The sequence below is a fragment of the Nomascus leucogenys genome, chromosome 8 (assembly GCF_006542625.1).
Source record: "Nomascus leucogenys isolate Asia chromosome 8, Asia_NLE_v1, whole genome shotgun sequence".
In the NCBI taxonomy this organism is placed as follows: Eukaryota; Metazoa; Chordata; class Mammalia; order Primates; family Hylobatidae; genus Nomascus; species Nomascus leucogenys.
The window spans coordinates 83862500-83881698 of NC_044388.1; positions in this window are offsets into that span (position 1 = coordinate 83862500).

Sequence of the window (19199 nt, forward strand, 5' to 3'; positions counted from 1 at the left end):
TCATGTTCAGGTAGAAATATCTTGGAAACATTGGATAAATTAGTTTTTTTCTTTGCCTATATGGGCAAAGGGAAGGTAAAAGTCAAATACAAAAATAGACTATGTTGCCAAAGAATATATTTATTTAAAAAAAGGTAGTGATGTTTGCCTCACTATGTTAGGTGACTTTCTTATATTTGAGTTCTGTTAGTAATGTCTCAAGTCTTTATCTTGTATATTACTCAACAACCCTTTTCACTTAAACAGCCTATGCTAATTTGAAGGCCTTTACACTGGTGGTAGGGCAGATGTTGAGATTTGAATTCAGCTTTTATACATATGATGAGTTTAAACCTCAAGTCTCTTCTTTCTACTTATTTATACGTCTTGGCTCTTTAAACTGAACTAAATTCATTGAAATGTTTTGCAAGATAATAGTGATATCATTTGACAAGCCAAGATCTTGCATTTGATGCCTCAGGCTTACTAAGTTAATGGGAAAGAGTCCCCTAAATCCATTAACTTTGTCGCATTTATTGGAACCTTTTGAATATCTTTCTCAGCCACCTTGGAAAGAAGAAATTCACTTCCCTTTTTAAAGGCTCTTGGGGCTAACAGTCTATTTAAGGAGGTGACTCTAAGTAACAACTCTCCCATCATAATATTATAATCATGCATCAGAGGGTGATTTTTCTAATAATGTATTACTCAAAATGTTGTACTAGCCAGGATATCAGCAAGGGAGATTATAAAATTTTATTTAACCTTTTGTTAATTTAAAGGCTCCAACACTCTCTAATTTATTTATTATGTATGGGAAGAGGGGAAATGACAATAACCTCAAAGGCTATAAGACCTGCATGCTATTTCATTCACTGTGTTCAGAAAATATCCATCACCAATGGGGCAAGGAAAAGATTTAAAAGCCCCAATTAAAAATGCTTGTAAGCCTTACAAGAGCAGACATACTAAATAGAGACCAATGTAGAATGTATCTGAGATAAAAAAAACAAACACTGCCAGCCTGCAGATAAGAGAAAGCCTCAACAAATATGATTCTAATATTTTTAAGAAAAGAATTTTAGAATAACAGAGTGGGTTTTCATCTACATGTCTGTAACTCAAAAATAAAATTCTAAGCCCCCCACCTGACTGAATCAAGCCCCTCTTGGCCAAGGGGACCGCCCCTCCAAAAAACTGAAAAAGTAGTTCAGGCCATGACAGCGAAAGTGAGGGATCAGACCTGCCTCATTCTACCCTCCTTCATTTGGAGTTTAGACACAACTGACCAGCATTAACACTGAAACAGAGATCTTGAGACTGACAAGATAGACCCTCTGTAACAATAAGATACCAAATTCCAGCCAGACTCTGGTATAATATCATGACAGACAGCAGGCCCTGAAAGAAATAAAGTATTTTACCCCAAAATATGTTTCTTTGACATATTTTGAAATGGTCCTGAAAAGCTGTCTCTTGTGGGGGAAATTTATGTTCTGTAGAGAATCTCCTTCCCTTACTTGGTCTTTTCCAGAAAGACTGACACCATTTTAGGTTTAGTAAATGACACTCACATCTATTCTCTCTGCAGCCTGATACCTGGATGCTTCATCTACATGACAAGAATTTTGGCTTCCACAACCCCTACCACCCCTGCCCCTTACCTTAACTCAAGCTGACTTCAATTCTTCAGGCAGAGCTTAACTCTTTCAACCAATTATCAATCAGAAAATATTTGAATCCACCTCTGACCTGGAAGCCCACCACTTTGAAATGTCCCACCTTTCTGGTTCAAATCAATGTATACGTTAACCTGTATTGATTTATGTCCTTGCCTGTACTTTCTGTCTCCCTGAAATATATAAAATTGAGCTGTAACTCAATTACCTTGGACACATGTTCTTGAGACCTCCTGAAGCTGTCTCACTGGCCATGGTCCTTAACCTTGGCAAAATAAACCTCTAAATTGATTGAGATGCACCTCAAAAACTTTTTGGTTTGCATATCAAAGGAAAAAACAACCAGTTTTAAATTCCAGAATGATTCCCAGGCACTATTGCCCCAATTATCCATAGTCTCCATCATGGTTTCATCATAGAATGATGAGCACTCAAGCCCAAGGCTGTGTTCATCCATCTATACCTCTCTGATAATGAAGTGATCAAATTGTAATATCTCTTTTATGTGGTTTATGTGTGTGATAATCCATGTAAAGCTTTTAATATGATGCTTGCCACATAGTAGTAATTCTTCAATAAATGTTAACTATTACTTTTTGTTAACTTGATATTTAATGTTAAGCTAAATCATAAATGGCATTTTATAATAATATATTTATTAGACAAAACATTACTTTTAAACATTAATTTAGGTTTTGGTGCAAACACAGCAAGTCTCTTCTGATTAGTAAGAATTCTTTTATAGAATCTAACTGTAAAATCTAAATGGAGGCTTATGACACTCAATTATTCCATAAAATTCCCTAAATTAGTTAACTCAAGCTTTGTAAAACAGATCCAAGTCGTAGGAATTTGAAATGTCTTAACTCTTAGACAATATTTAAGTTTTCCTTTTTTAAAATCACTGTAGAGAATGGTTTTAGAGATCTATACAGTGACAGTAATAAGGAGGTTATATTTGTTGTTCTTCTTTTACCCATGTGATAGGAAAATACTGGAAAAGAAAAATGTGCGTACTTGGCAATTTCTAGATAAGGAAAATCCCTTTTAAATACTTGCATAATAAATTTATCACTGTCTAGATGGCTCTCAAATGATTAGAAGAATAATAGAAGGAATCTCTGTGTAATAGTAGCCAAAGTTTAGTTAATATCTGGGTGGTCTAGGAGATTTTTCTAGATTGTAACAAGTCATGTGAGTCATCAGAGAGTCTGGTTGCTGCCTTTGCTTCAACTGGGTCAACTTGAGGAATTAAGTCTTACACACATATCCTGGCATGCTGGGGCACTATAGGAATTGATAATAATTGATTCCTCTCTGTTGAGCTCAAGACAATGTGCCTTGGCCTCTTCAGGATACAATTCGAGAGTTCAGGTGATTTACTCATTTGTTTACTTCTCGAGCTATAAAAACACCTTTTCTACCTTTTATTTCTATCCCACTAAACCAAATTTAGTGTTCATTAAACCAAAATTCTTAAAGCAGAGGCTATTTTTCTTTTAAAAATATATTATTATAAGGCCTGAGGACAAAACAAAACAAAGCAAATTGGCACTTGTTCTATATTCATTTTAAGTTACTCATCTTAATCTGAAGGTGGGATGCTACCATGGTGTCAGGATGGATGTGGCTAGGGATGAAAATAATTCTAGTCAAGCCTTGGACCACAGCCTCTTTGAGTCATAGTGTTTCTGCTGTTGAGCATCTTTATATGATAAATATTTAAGAACAATAACAAAAAGTGAGTGAGGGTCTTCAGGTCTCAGAATATCATCTGAATGAACAAGAATATTTCAATAGTCCTGGTCCAGAAACAGTCTTACCTTGCTTCATTTAAATTGCTTTTTCTGGGCAGAGGAGAAAGTAAAAGGAATCCTAGAACTGACTTCTTAGAAGTAGGGACCTCTTTTTATATTTGCTCAGTTGCGTTATCTATTTTAGGAAATTAAACATTAACAAAATTAAAAAAAAGATAAAAAGCAGTACCTACTGATGAGAATGAGAATGTAGGTAGCTCCTTTAATATTCAAGAGTATATGACAAATAAAAATGGTCTTCATTTCTCATAACTTCATTTTTCTTATGCCTCGTGTGAGATCATCTAAACAGTATTTATTATGAAACTTCATTTGCAATAAATATCCAGTAATAGTTTTGATTCTAGTTTTGGTTATGCTTTTAACTGTCTTAATGACCCCAGAACAGTCATTTAGTCTATTGTTTTCTGTTTGAACATTTTTAAAGTAAAAGAATCCTCGCAATGTTGAGATTCCCAATGTTCGAAGCAAGCTTCCATTTTATATCCAGCCTAATCTGACAGTTCAGTTTGAGGGGGGCACAGGATCTGATTTCAACTGGATGTCTGGAGTGCTACCAGGAGACCCCGAAGAGGCAGCATGTCATAGGGAAGTTAGTTCCTCTACAGCAATAAGGAAATCTCAGTGATAGTGTCACAGCCATTTTCTTCATAACGCCCACGATATTGTATTTGGTCTTTGAGCGAGACCTTTTCAGTTTATAAAGAATCTAATGTAAGACCAATGTATCATGGATAGATTAGAAACTCTCTCCGGCAGCTGACATTTGGGGCCACTAAAGTCCCAGCTTTCCCATTGCCGAGAGCTAATTTTCTTTTATATATACCAAAGCTCTCTGGCTTAAACAACACATGTCACAGTTTGCCAAGCAGGGCTCTAGCCACTGATGTTCCTTTTACAGCAGAATTAACAGACGCTTTTTCTGAAGAAGAGCTCAGCCTGGGAAGCTGGTGTAGCTCCCAGACTCCCATTCCTGTAAAATTTTGATTTAACCAAAAGTATTTCCTCTCCTATGGACACTGAAGTAAGACTTAATTTGAAATCAGTCTAATATTGTATAACCAACTCTTTTGATTAATTGTGGCTACTATTTGGGACTTAGAGTTTATTGTGGTGCTAGAATAAAGCACATTTTAAAAGGGATAATAAAAATAAAGCTTCCACATGGTTACAGTTTAAATGAAAAGCACTTGATTTTTAGTTGCAGGAAATATCTCAACACAACTTAAGACAATTTAACACAAGCAGTGCCTCTCATTTGGTGGAAATTCAAGAGATAACTCTTAAAAGTTTGAGTACTTAAACTCCTGATTTCTTAAAACATATCCCTGTTCCTTTTGCTTTTTAGTACCTTTGCAACACTGAAAAAGCCTAGTCTCTGCTCACCACCCCCACATGTTTCTTCACTTTACACTAAAAATAAGATCTTTATCTCTATATTAGAAATAGTGAGATACCCATCTCTCTTGGCTTGGCTATTTCATCTTTCTGGAGGAAAAGCAACCACCCAATTATACGCAGCCATAAATTAACTTGACAAGCCGCATCCTGGAATCACCACTCTAGTCCGGACTTTTTAAATTGTTCTTATGTTCAGAGTCTGTTCTTTAGGAAGGAGAATTACATGCCCCACTGGAAACTATTTTATTTTTGTTTTCAGACTTACCAACAATACACTCTGTGCAGCAGGTTTAGCAGTTCCATAGTTCCTTTTCTTGGTGGACTTATTATGCAAAAGATATCACCTATGCTCCTTCTTATAAACACATTCCCAGCAAGGAGGCTGAGTTCACCAGTGTCCCATTCATCATCCTCTGCAGAAGAGCTGGGATACTCAAGTCTTACAGCTGACAAACTTCACAGGTTTAGAATTTGGAAATGTCGCCCCCCCCCTTCTCCCAAGATGCTGCCCTTTCACTGAGAATAGTATTCTGGCCTCTGTTGTGATATACACAGAAGTCACTCAGGGAATGTAACCTATAAATTAAGTGATAATCTTACATATCTGAGAGAAAGTGAAAACATGATTGCCTTTGAATGTACCCCTAGCTATGTTAGGCTTATCGTTTACTTGCACTCCTAATTAAAACAAAATGGAGCATACAATATGTTTACACTTTACAGTAAGGATTTGCATTCACAATGTTATACACATAATGAGATAGATTTTAAAATAAACTAAAGTGAATTTTTATGCTTCTTGTATGTTCAGAAATACCAGTTCTATTACCCACCTTTAACTTCTCTCACTCCGGTATCTTCCTTGATGTTTGTTCCAGTGGCTGCTAAAATGGGCTCTTGAATGGGAAAGGTGAAAAGAAAAGCCACTGTGTGATGTCTGGAAGGATTAATTTTTGTTTCTCCTATTTTCCACCCCAACTCTATACTTAGAGACAGCAGTTTCTTTTTTCCATTTGAATGGGCTTTACAGTGGGTAAAAGGACAACTTTCTTTCTTAGCCCTCATGAGACTGTGTTAAGTAGTGAGAAATGCTCTCAGAACTCCTTTGCCCTGCTATGAGAGACGAACAGCATGTCCAATATACCCTTCCCTTTTCTTCCTCTTCCTTCCTCTGCTCAGTTAAAAATACTTTCTCCTTGCCTGACACACTAATACATCAACATTGCTTCTTGCTTCGTATTCTTCTCCTCTCTATCTCATTCTCAATACTGCAACCTTTTTTTTTGGACTTATTCTACTTTTTCTACTCTCCTGTCATCATGGTGCAAATATGTCAAGGTCTTTAGCAAAGCCCCATACAGCAGAAGTACATGGTCTATAGAAAATATCCCAACCCACATAGCATGAATATGAAATAGTTTAGCGATGACTGTTAGAGAGGCTAGTTTCAAACCCTGTATCAATAGGAGTGTGTTTTACCTAAAGGAAGTTTTGATAAATTATTTAGGAACACTTGGTTCTTGCCTTCCAGATACTGAAAAAAAAGGGGGTAAATTTTAGCTTTTTTCCCTTCCTAAATTAAGATCTTCTGTAGTGTCAAAGTATCTCAAACTATCGTCTATGACTCATCTCCCTTCCCAGTGCCTGGTTTTTTCCCTCTTAAATATTTGTGCCTGGTGGAGGAAAAGTTTGTTTCTTGGTACATTGTAACTTCCTGGATTACTAAAGTGTAGTTGGCATCAAATTATTGGTAATTCTTCAACTCTGAGTCCAAAATAAACAGATACGCACCTGCCTACATTTAAACTACAACTATCATTCAATTAGTATTTCTTTGGAGAAGGAAATTATGCTTTAAAATAAAGCAGCCACAAGATAGCTTTCTTAGGGCAGCTCTGCTTGCTTTCCCAGACACAGGTCAAGACAGCCCAGTGCAGGGCCTCTGCAGGCACTGGCTTAGTTGGATGCACACAGATTGAGCTCAGGGGAGTGTGGGGTCAGTTCATGAAGGACTCCTCACCTTTGTTGTCCTAGGTCTACCTACTACTCTAAACTCCTGATACCTCCGGCTCTCCTCACTCCAACTCCCCTATCAAAATAGGAAAATGACCAGTACCATTCCTTTACCTTTGATTGATTGGTTACATTTTATCTGAAACTTACTGTCATTAAAATTTTCATCCCCCACCCCACCCACCGGACATATGCATTTTCTTTTATTGGCTTCTTCTAATTTTAGACCACATGCTGCCTCACCCCCACCTTGTCAAATGAATTTCAAGCATTAGCAAATAGTTGTGTTTTTTTTTCTTCACTCAAAGGCAGTGCAAAAGGGAAAAGGAAAAAGGGGTCCGTGAAATCACTCAACAGCTAGCTCTGCAGAATCATCTAATGTTTTCTTTGTAGAATTTTCTAGATGGTGATGAATGAGTTAAAGGAGCTGGTCCTTGGTCTCTCTGATCAAATATCTCCAGAATCCTGGAGGGATGGTGAAGATGGAGGTGGAGGGATCCAGGGAAATGACTCAACAGGAGGACTGGGCTAAGGCCGCTGGTAAAACTGACCCTGAACACCCGGAGGAAGTGTTTATCTCTGATACCTTGATAAATATGTGATATAAGTCAGTGGTTGTACAAGTCACAGACCTGCCTCTTCACTTCTTTTGGCAGACTCAGGCCCTACCTCTTCTTGCTCTTTTTAAAAATCCTTCCCCTTATCATCTTGATATTTCTTCCCGAGTGAAAACAATATATATTAACTGCAGTTCTAAAATACATCTGTATCCGTTCTCTATAATTAGTACCTGTGGTAAAAAATGCTTCCAACAAGGAGAAGTTTTATTATAACATTGGCTAATCATAACAATAACATTTAAAGTAATAATTATTATATTAGTTACTCTTTACTGAAAGCTTATTATAGGCCAGGTACTCTACTAAGTACTAGATATGTACTATTCCTATCTCACAAGTAATTGTACGAATTAAATATGATGTGTAAAGTACTTTAGCTCAGAATTGGGCATGTAGTAATGCTAAAAATGTTGGTTCATACATTATCATTTTATATATCATTATTAAGTTAATAATTACAATCAGTATTGTTTATTCATTTGGCCTTTACACCATCCCTATGCAGAAGGAATTAGTATTACTCCATTTTAGAGATGAGGATGCAGGAATATCCATCAGTGAAGGGAGCAAAAATTGAACCTAACAATCTGACCTCAGAACCTGTATTTGCACAAATCTAGTCATCAATATTGTATGTATATACTTTTTTCATACCTTTGTTTTTACATCATATTTAGATATTATCCTATATATGCTCTTTCATTTCTATCTCTAGAAGTAAAGCTTCTGAAAATTATAACATGCTATTGAAATACCTATTTAAAAATTTTTTTAATGTTCTGTTACAATTCTGCTCAGTTCAAGTCAGAGGTCGCTTTATACTGGCACTGCTAGAAATGTTCCTACGGAACATAGTACAGTGTAAAGTTTATTTTCATGTGTTCCCCTTTCCCTCTGCCTAGTCAGCTTTTTTGCCTTCTTTACTCTCTTCAAGAGAGAAAAACCATAAAAGCAATAAAGGCAAATTTTCTCTAGAAAGCAATCAGGGCAGGAAAAGAACTTCAAGCCCAGGGGTGTTTTCATGGCAAGGAGAGTTGACATGTTGGGGGCAGGTTATAAAAGACTAAATAAGCTGGCCCAGGAGAGAGAGAAGGCTATGGGACAGAGGTGGGGTGAGGGAGAGAGGTCCATTACATTAGGGCAGAGGATGGGAAGACTCTTGGGAGTTTTGAGGGGCAAGTGAATTGCTAAGAGCTAGCTTAGTTCTTGTATTACTTTAAATGTTTGAGGAAACCGTGAAAAGAGAATACAGTCCTGGTTGGGCCATAAACTTTTAAATATGGCCCAGGAGAACACAGGAATGGGTTCATAATGAATATGTACGTGGGGGAGTTTGGGGAGGTGTCATAGATTTACGTCATTATAGACATTAAAACAAAAACACAATATATTCAGCAATGTAGATGAAAAGTCATTTAGGAATATTGTGTATCAAATGTCTTGTTTTGCAAAACTATAGGTAGTTCAGTTATATCATCTTGATGCTTGTAATATAAAGTAAGAAAGGGGAGTGGTTAAATCACAGTGGGTTCTTCTACTCAATAAGATTTTTGTGTAGGCTTAAAGAATTAATGTATATATAAAATACCTAACACAGTGCCTAGCATGTAGTATGTGCTAAATAATATTAACTTCTACTGTTTATTGTTATATAGTGCGTTACAGGCATGCAATATATATTTTCAATAAAAAGTTTAAATTTTGGAGCATGATATTTATTAGTGATATTTAACTAATACTTCACTTTCCACCACTCAATGTCCTCTAAATTTCTGGTTTTTCCATAGATCCCAGGAGCAAACATAGTGCTCTACACACTCAGCTCTTGCAGTCCAGGGTTGAACACTTATCTACAGGTATTTAATATACAGAATCCTTCCTATAGAAACATTTTTTAGAATAGAGTTCCTAAAGTTTCACCCTGGGAATTTTTTTGACCTTTAGCATGGTTCTGTCAAAAGAGCATTAAGACCTAGGTTAAGAGATATTTAACTTGTCCCATTGATCACTTCAAGAAACACCTGTGGAAAGTTACCATCAAGAAACTGAGGCAGGCATGCAGCTCTTCTTTAGCCCCCTGATGTTCTCTAGGGGTGAAGGAAACATGGGTAGAAGCATTGAGACCTGCTCAGGACTCACCTTGTTGGAGAGTAAAATTAGGCACAAGGCTGAGCCTCATGATATTCAACATTCTTCACATAAGATGGTTTCCATGATGCATTGCCAAGTTCAGAGTTTTAATCAATTGACTTCACTTGGACTGACTTCATCATTTGGCTAACCAATACATTTTGGGGGATCTTGTTATTCTTTTCTAATATATTTTTGGTAGGAGATCATCAGAGATTCTTTGGTTTGCTCCTGTGATCTATGGAGAAACAATCTTTCTTGAACTTGTGTACCGCCACTCTTGGATATCTACCTAACATGGTGTATGAAAATTAGCTTTTCATAGATCTTTGGTCAAATATGTCTATTTCAAAGATGTATAATGGGAAGGAGATACCGAAGTATCATTTGCAAATGTCAACTTAGACATTCAAAGTTTTAAACAGGAGATGTTAATTATCCTTCAAAATGTTACATTCCTTGCAGTGGGGACTACCTAGAATATATTCACTTTCAATTTAAATACTTTGTGTTAGATAATGGCTCATAGTATGATCATTTCGGTCATGTTTAAAATGATCAGTAAACTTATTGACCTCTTTGATAAATCAATACTTACCTATTGTAGGCAGTTAAATTCATATATATTTGATTCTATTGAGAAAGGACATTTACAATAAATTAAATCTAACATAACAAGGAAAATTTCTTAATAAGAAAATTAATTGCAAGTAACAAAATTCCTTCACGGCAGCTTAGGAAAGAGAGTCCTGGGACAGGAAAACAGGAATATATCTAAGTCTCATAAAAGTTAGAAGCCATTGGGATCTCAGGTATTTTTTTCTCTCACTCTCTCTACACATTAAGCATTTTTTTCTACTCTTTCTGTCTACTGGCTTAGCTTATATATGCATTCAGTAGCTTTCTGGTTTACATTTCTCAATTTATGAGATGATCCCAGAGTTATCCTATCTTATCCTCACTTCTAAATTTTCAAGAAAGAGAACTAGCTATTCCAGTATGGCCAATTGTCCACCCTAATCAAATCAGCTATGCAGGATCCCTGCCACTGTGGAGCTCCAAGAGCACTGTTCATAATGGAGTCTCTGTAAATGCAGTCTATATAACTCTATTCCTTAAAAATAGCACCTCTTGGAACATGGCAAAAGCTGCAATGGAAATGCCCCTTGGGATTGTACAAAGTGAAAGCCCTGCAGCTGTGGCCAAGGGGAAAGAGGCGAATAGAAGAAATGTGGAAACAGGGGACCCATTCCAGCCATAGAAATAAAAGGATAGCAAAAGACCCCAACCTTTGTATACTACAATGGAAAACAAACAAATAATAACACCAACAACCAAAAACAAAGAACCCAAAGATTCTGTTCTAACTTTACAAAGCATGGATAGATATAAGTAGGTCAGAACAATTTTAAAAGACAATCTAGCTCATATCCTGATAACTGATTTGGACATTTTGCATTTATAAGAAAGAGGTAATAAATCATTGCCCATTAGAGGTAGAAGGAGACTTACAAATATTCTAGTCTATTTCCCTCATTTGACAAAAGAGATAAGTAGGGCGCAATTAGATAGAAGACATGCCCATGTTCACACAGCTCATTAGCTGCAAAGTTAGAATTAAAAGCTAGTTCTCCTGAATTCTGGAGAATATAAGTGTATTGCCGCCTTTGAAACATTGGCCCAGAAGTCTGGTATCACATTTACTTGCCTGGTTTGCTTTCTGGAGATGATCCAGACACGGTTATAAACAAGAATTGCTATTTAATTGGACTGTTCTGATTTAAGCCTATTGCCTTTAAAAATAGTCTGCCTTTCTGAGTTTCTTGGCACTCTCTTGCTAGAAACGCCCTTACTTTACAGCCCCCATGTTTGATATCATCATGTGTAATACTGTGTTGAATAGTTTCCCCCCCAAATTTAGTTCTATCCAGAATCTGTGAAGCTGATCTTGCTTGGAAATAAGTTCTTTGCAGATGTAACCAAGTTAAGATGAGGTTATGCTGGGTGAGAGTGGGCTCTAAATCCAATATAGCTGATGTCCTTAAAAGGAGAGAGAAATTTAGACAAAGGCACAGACATCCAGGGAGAATATCACGTGACAGTGGAAACAGAGATTGGAGTAGTATGTCTACAAGCCAAGGAACAAATGGCAAGGAGTGCTGGCAACCACCAGAGACTAGGATAGAGGCAGGAAACAGAATTTTTCTTAGAGCCTCTAGAAGGAACCAACCCTGCTGACACCTTGAATTCAGATTTCTGAATTTTAATTTAGTCCTGAAAGAATAAACATCTGTTTTAAGCTACATTGTTTGAGATAGTTTGTTATAGCAGCTACAGGAAACTGAGAAACATTGTATGTATAACTTATGTATAGACTGATATTTGAAATTTGTGCAAAAATAAACAATAGAATCATTTAACACTAAATGTAGATGTGTACAAGGCAGTCCTCTGGATTTTTTAAAGCAGCAATCCAAAACAAGACATGAGCAGATCTTTCTTACTCTTTTTCAGCACTTTTGTTTAGAACAAAAGGAAATAGTGTGAAAAACTTTGAAATGGAACAAAAAGATACTGTGTGCCTTCAACAGAAAACTGAGCATTATCTAGGTCACTTTTCCGAGTTATCACTTCCTTTTATTTTACAACTGTGTAAGTTGTAGAATAGTGATACTAATGCAAATGATTCTTTTTCATAGAAATGCAAATAAATTCTGTGCAGGGAGTGCAATTTTCTAGTTTTCTGTCATCTATTTGTAAATTCGTTCAGCGTTCCCTGATGACCAATATATTTGTGATTCTTTCACTCCTTCTTTAAACTAGTTGTAACATCTTATTGTTGCCCCTGTTAATTAATGAGTTAAGTAAAATCTTTGATTTATACTCATTTTGTATTTGCATAAAAGTCATTACTCTTTCTAAAGATATAGGCTTTAATAAGAATCTAGAATGAATTCTCCATTTAATTCTTAATTTTAGTAAACTTTCTCAGAACTTTTTAAAGGAAAGAATCACAAGCGCAAACTTTTCATTTCTTTTTACCTTATGTTGAAGACATTATTATTATTATTATACTTTAAGTTTTAGGGTACATATGCACAACGTGCAGGTTTGTTACATATGTATACATGTGCCATGTTGGTGTGCTGCACCCATTAACTCGTCGTTTAATATTAGGTATATCTCCTAATGCTATCCCTCCCCCCTCCCCCCACCCCAAAACAGTCCCCAGTGTGTGATGTTCCCCTTCCTGTGTCCATGTGTTCTCATTGTTCAATTCCCACCTATGAGTGAGAACATGCAGTGTTTGGTTTTTTTGTCCTTGTGATAGTTTACTGAGAATGATGGTTTCCAGTTTCATCCATGTCCCTACAAAGGACATGAACTCATCATTCTTTATGGCTGCATAGTATTCCATGGTGTATATGTGCCACATTTTCTGAATCCAGTCTATCATTGCTGGACATTTTGTTTGGTTCCAAGTCTTTGCTATCGTGAATAGTGCTGCAGTAAACACACATGTGCATGTGTCTTTATAGCAGCATGATTTATAATCCTTTGGGTATATACCCAGTAATGGGATGACTGGGCCAAATGGTATTTCTAGTTCTAGATCCCTGAGGAATCGCCACACTGACTTCCACAATGGTTGAACTAGTTTACAGTCCCACCAACAGTGTAAAAGTGTTCCTATTTCTCCACATCCCCTCCAGCACCTGTTGTTTCCTGACTTTTTAATGATGGCCATTCTAACTGGTGTGAGATGGTATCTCATTGTGGTTTTGATTTGCATGTCTCTGATGGCCAGTGATGATGAGCATTTTTTCATGTGTTTTTTGGCTGCATAAATGTCTTCTTTTGAGAAGTGTCTGTTCATATCCTTCGCCCACTTTTTGATGAGATTGTTTTTTTCTTGTAAATTTGTTTGAGTTCTTTGTAGATTCTGGATATTAGCCCTTTGTCAGATGAGTAGGTTGCAAAAATTTTCTCCCATTCTGTAGGTTGCCTGTTCACTCTGATGGTAGTTTCTTTTGCTGTGCAGAAACTCTTTAGTGTAATTAGATCCCATTTGTCAATTTTGGCTTTTTTTGCCATTGCTTTTGGTGTTTTAGACATGAAGTCCTTGCCCACGCCTATGTCCTGAATGGTATTGCCTAGGTTTTCTTCTAGGGTTTTTATGGTTTTAGGTCTAACATGTAAGTCTTTAATCCATCTTGAATTAATTTTTGTATAAGGTGTAAGGAAGGGATCCAGTTTCAGCTTTCTACATGTGGCTAGCCAGTTTTCCCAGCACCATTTATTAAATAGGGTCCCCATTGCTTGTTTTTGTCAGGTTTGTCAAAGATCAGATAGTTGTAGATATGTGGCACTATTTCTGAGGGCTCTGTTCTGTTCCATTGGTCTGTATCTCTCTTTTGGTACCAGTACCATGCTGTTTTGGCTACTGTAGCCTTGTAGTATAGTTTGAAGTCAGGTAGCATGATGCCTCCAGCTTTGTTCTTCTGGCTTAGGATTGACTTGGCGATGTGGGCTCTTTTTTGGTTCCATGTGAACTTTAAAGTAGTTTTTTCCAATTCCGTGAAGAAAGTCATTGGTAGCTTGATGGGGATGGCATTGAATCTATAAATTACCTTGGGCAGTATGGCCATTTTCACGATATTGATTCTTCCTACCCATGAGCATGGAATGTTCTTCCATTTGTTTGTATCCTCTTTTATTTCGTTGAGCAGTGGTTTGTAGTTCTCCTTGAAGAGGTCCTTCACTTCCCTTGTAAGTTGGATTCCTAGGTATTTTATTCTCTTTGAAGCAATTGTGAATGGGAGTTCACTCATGATTTGGCTCTCTGTTTGTCTGTTATTGGTGTATAAGAATGCTTGTGATTTTTGCAGATTGATTTTGTATCCTGAGACTCTGCTGAAGTTGCTTATCAGCTTAAGGAGATTTTGGGCTGAGACAATGGGGTTTTCTAGATATACAATCATGTCATCTGCAAATAGGGACAATTTGACTTCCTGTTTTCCTAATTGAATGCCCTTTATTTCCTTCTCCTGCCTGATTGCCCTGGCCAGAACTTCCAACACTATGTTGAATAGGAGTGGTGAGAGAGGGCATCCCTGTCTTGTGCCAGTTTTCAAAGGGAATGCTTCCAGTTTTTGTCCATTCAGTATGATATTGGCTGTGGGTTTGTCATAGATAGCTCTTATTATTTTGAGATACGTCCCATCAATACCTAATTTATTGAGCGTTTTTAGCATGAAGCGTTGTTGAATTTTGTCAAAGTCCTTTTCTGCATCTATTGAGATAATCATGTGGTTTTTGTCTTTGGTTCTGTGTATATGCTGGATTACATTTATTGATTCATGTATGTTGAACCAGCCTTGCATCCCAGGGATGAAGCCCACTTGATCATGGTGGATAAGCTTTTTGATGTGCTGCTGGATTCAGTTTGCCAGTATTTTATTGAGGGTTTTTGCATCAATGTTCATCAAGGATATTGGTCTAAAATTCTCTTTTTTTGTTGTGTCTCTGCCAGGCTTTGGTATCAGGATGATGCTAGCCTCATAAAATGAGTTAGGGAGGATTCCCTCTTTTTCTATGGATTGGAATAGTTTCAGAAGGAATGGTACCAGCTCCTCCTTGTATCTCTGGTAGAATTCGGCTGTGAATCCATCTGGTCCTGGACTTTTTTTGGTTGGTAAGCTATTAATTATTGCCTCAATTTCAGAGCCTGTTATTGGTCTATTCAGAGATTCAACTTCTTCCTGGTTTAGTCTTGGGAGGGTGTATGTGTCAAGGAATTTATCAATTTCTTCTAGATTTTCTAGTTTATTTGCATAGAGGTGTTTATAGTATTCCCTGATAGTAGTTTGTATTTCTGTGGGATCGGTGGTGATATCCCCTTTGTCATTTTTTATTGCATCTATTTGTCTATTTGATTTTTCTCTCTTTTCTTCTTTATTAGTCTTGCTAGTGGTCTATCAATTTTGTTGATCTTTTCAAAAAACCAGCTCCTGGATTCATTAATTTTTTGAAGGGTTTTTTGTGTCTCTATTTCCTTCAGTTCTGCTCTGATTTTAGTTATTTCTTGCCTTCTGCTAAATTTTGAATGTGTTTGCTCTTGCTTCTCTAGTTCTTTTAATTGGGTGTCAATTTTGGATCTTTCCTGCTTTCTCTTGTGGGCATTTAGTGCTATAAATTTCCCTCTACACACTGCTTTGAATGTGTCCCAGAGATTCTGGTATGTTGTATCTTTGTTCTCGTTGGTTTCAAAGAACATCTTTATTTCTGCCTTCATTTCGTTATGTACCCAGTAGTCATTCAGGAGAAGGTTGTTCAGTTTCCATGTAGTGAGTGGTTTTGAGTGAGTTTCTTAATCCTGAGTTCTAGTTTGATTGCACTGTGGTCTGAGAGACAGTTTGTTATAATTTCTCTTCTTTTACATTTGCTGAGGAGTGCTTTACTTCCAACTATGTGGTCAATTTTGGAATAGGGGTGGTGTGGTGCTGAAAAGAATGTATATTCTGTTGATTAGGGGTGGAGAGTTCTGTAGATGTCCATTAGGTCCGCTTGGTGCAGAGCTGAGTTCAATTCCTGGATATCCTTATTAACTTTCTGTCTCATTGATCTGTCTGATGTTGACAGTGGGGTGTTAAAGTCTCCCATTATTATTGTGTGGGAGTCTAAGTCTCTTTGTAGGGCTCTCAGGACTTGCTTTATGAATCTGGGTGCTCCTGTATTGGGTGCATATATATTTAGGATAGTTAGCTCTTGTTGTTGAACCAATCCCTTTACCATTATGTAATGCCCTTCTTTGTCTCTTTTGATCTTTGTTGGTTTAAAGTCTGTTTTATCAGAGACTAGGATTGCAACCCCTGCCTTTTTTTGTTTTCCGTGTGCTTGGTAGATCTTCCTCCATCCCTTTATTTTGAGTCTATGTGTGTCTCGGCACATGAGATGGGTTTCCTGAATACAGCACACTGATGGGTCTTGACCCTTTATCCAGTTTGCCAGTCTGTGCCTTTTAATTGGACCATTTAGCCCATTTACATTTAAGGTTGGTATTGTTATGTGTGAATTTGATCCTGTCATTATGATGTTAGCTGGTTATTTTGCTTGTTAGTTGATGCATTTTCTTCCTAGCCTTGATGGTCTTTACAACGTTGAAGACTTTTCTGTTTCCAAAAACATTTCTGTAGGATTCCTAGCTCCTGATTACTTTAACAATTATTATCTATTATGAATGACAAAAAGAACAGAAAAAAATTGTAAGGGAAGTAATCTGGAATATTAGTCAAAACAGTGTCATTGATCTCTTGAGCAGTGCCAATCTAGAGAACAAAGTTCAGTGTTATTCTTTGCTGCCCATCAATACCTTGGCCAAAAACCAGCTTCCAAGACCTAACATAACTGCAAGATAAGTTGACAATGGGAACTTAAATCTAATTTTCAAAGCTTCTCCAGTGATGTGAAACAGCTTTGAAAGGATAATTGATATTGCCCTTTAAATTCTTAAAAGGTGGTATGAGGACCACACTAGCATGAAAAGTGATGCAGTGATCATGTTGTATTTGTGTGACAATCTCATGTCCAACTGGGACAAGAGAAATAGGAGTATTTAGAGGGCTTAGGGGGAAAGGCAGCGTACCAGATGTGTCCTGGGCAGAATGGAGTCTATTTTGCAGAACATAAGGAGGTGTAATGACCCATAAAAACTCCTGGTTACTGCTCTAACACAAGAGGGGACTGGGAAAGAGACATAGTACATTTCCTTGCAGCCTGGGCCTACCCCAGAGTTTTGTGTCTTTTTATAGGTTCTTCGCATGCTGAGCTACAGCATCAAGAGTCTGGCTTGGAAATTGACTCGATTATTAGGCCTTGGATGTGTTTAGTGCTCAAGTTTCTTTCTATTCTCCTTATGTAATTTGTCTTCTTTCAATACAAGAGACCCAGGGCATAAGCATAGTGACTTGGAATGGCTAATATCTCAACCTCGTATAGTTATTTTTCTAACATGCTTAAGTTTATTTTCACTTCTTATGCCTTTCAGTCCCTGTGGACTTTGTTACTCAGTTCAAAGTGCACTGTTTCTTTACTAACATGAGGGCCTACGATATTTGCAGTTCCTCTGCAGACTCCTGCCTGCTCACATATCCTCAGCTAGCACCATCTCTGTCTTTCACAGCTCCTTAGGTGGCTGAAATTTTCACAGCTTGTTAGGTGGCTTAGGTGGCTCTGGCTTTCACAGTCTGTGGCCCTGAATGACTGCTGGGGGAACAGCATTCTCACTCTCTCCCAAAGCCAAGCTTCACAGTGGAAATGTGTGAGTTGTGCCAGTAGCCTCCCAGAAATCCTGCGGTCATGGCTGATGCAAGCTAACTCAGCATGGTGATGAGATTTCTTCCAGATTGGGAATTGATGTCCCAAACAGAAAGTGAATTGTACTGACTTCATTCTCAAGTAAGTTGTTGTGACAAGTGAAAATCAGAGCAATACCACATAAAATGGCTGGCAAAATAAACAGCAAGGAGCATTATATGTATAATATTGGTCCCTGTATGTCTTCTTTTCTTTTAATAGCTGTTAATATGACCAAGATGGCAAAGTGTATTTAATAGAGGCTTCCCTTGATATGGCACTATTTTCAGGAGCCAGGGAAAAGCAGCATTTTATCAGGAAGAAGGTAATAAGCAGGAATTGAAATGTTTTCATTTGGATCCTAAGTGGTGTCTAAGGTAAAATTGCACAATGTTAAAGCAACAATAATTGGTTCCTCCTGGCTTTTCCCATAGAAGGAAATTGAAATTCAATTGACTTTCAGTGGAATAGCCATGGAGTTCCAATTGTCATTGCTCCGACTTTGTGCTTGTCTATCGGAAGAATGGTATGGAAGCCAAAAAAAGAAAAAGTCTTGAAACAGCTGAGAAAAATAGTGCAATTATTTTAGGACAGATTGGAGGGGACTGGGATATCCCAAATATATAAATATATTTCCTTGTACTTCAGAGCCCATAATTGATACATTGCTAATGGAAATATCAATTTGGAAATGGTTGTAAGTGGAGTGCAATTTTTGCCATTTAGTTATTGATAGTAAAGTAAAATGTAATAAAAAATAAATTATGGCAGTCTAGGTTTGGATGCAAAATGAGAGATCTAAATTTTATTATTTTAGATAATTTTATGGATTTAGATAATTTTAAGTAGTATTTCTAGGATTCAAGGTACCACCATAAAATGATTGCAATAATTAATAGTTATTTTTAGATACTCTGTCAGATATTTTGCAGTTTACCTTATTTATTCCTTACAAAAACTTAGTGAGGCTAGTACTGGTCGATTTATAGGTGAAGAATTTCATGCTTAGAAAAATTAAGCCCTTTTCTCCAGATAATATAGCCAGAAAATGGTTGAGCCAGGGTTTAGTCCAAGGAAGATTGACCCTTTAACCTCTATTAGATCCTGGCCCTAAGAAAGGTTATTCACTAGAGAAAAATAAAAATAAAAAAATAAACCCACTGGGACTACAGATATACTATAAATAGGAACAGAAATAAGGGGCT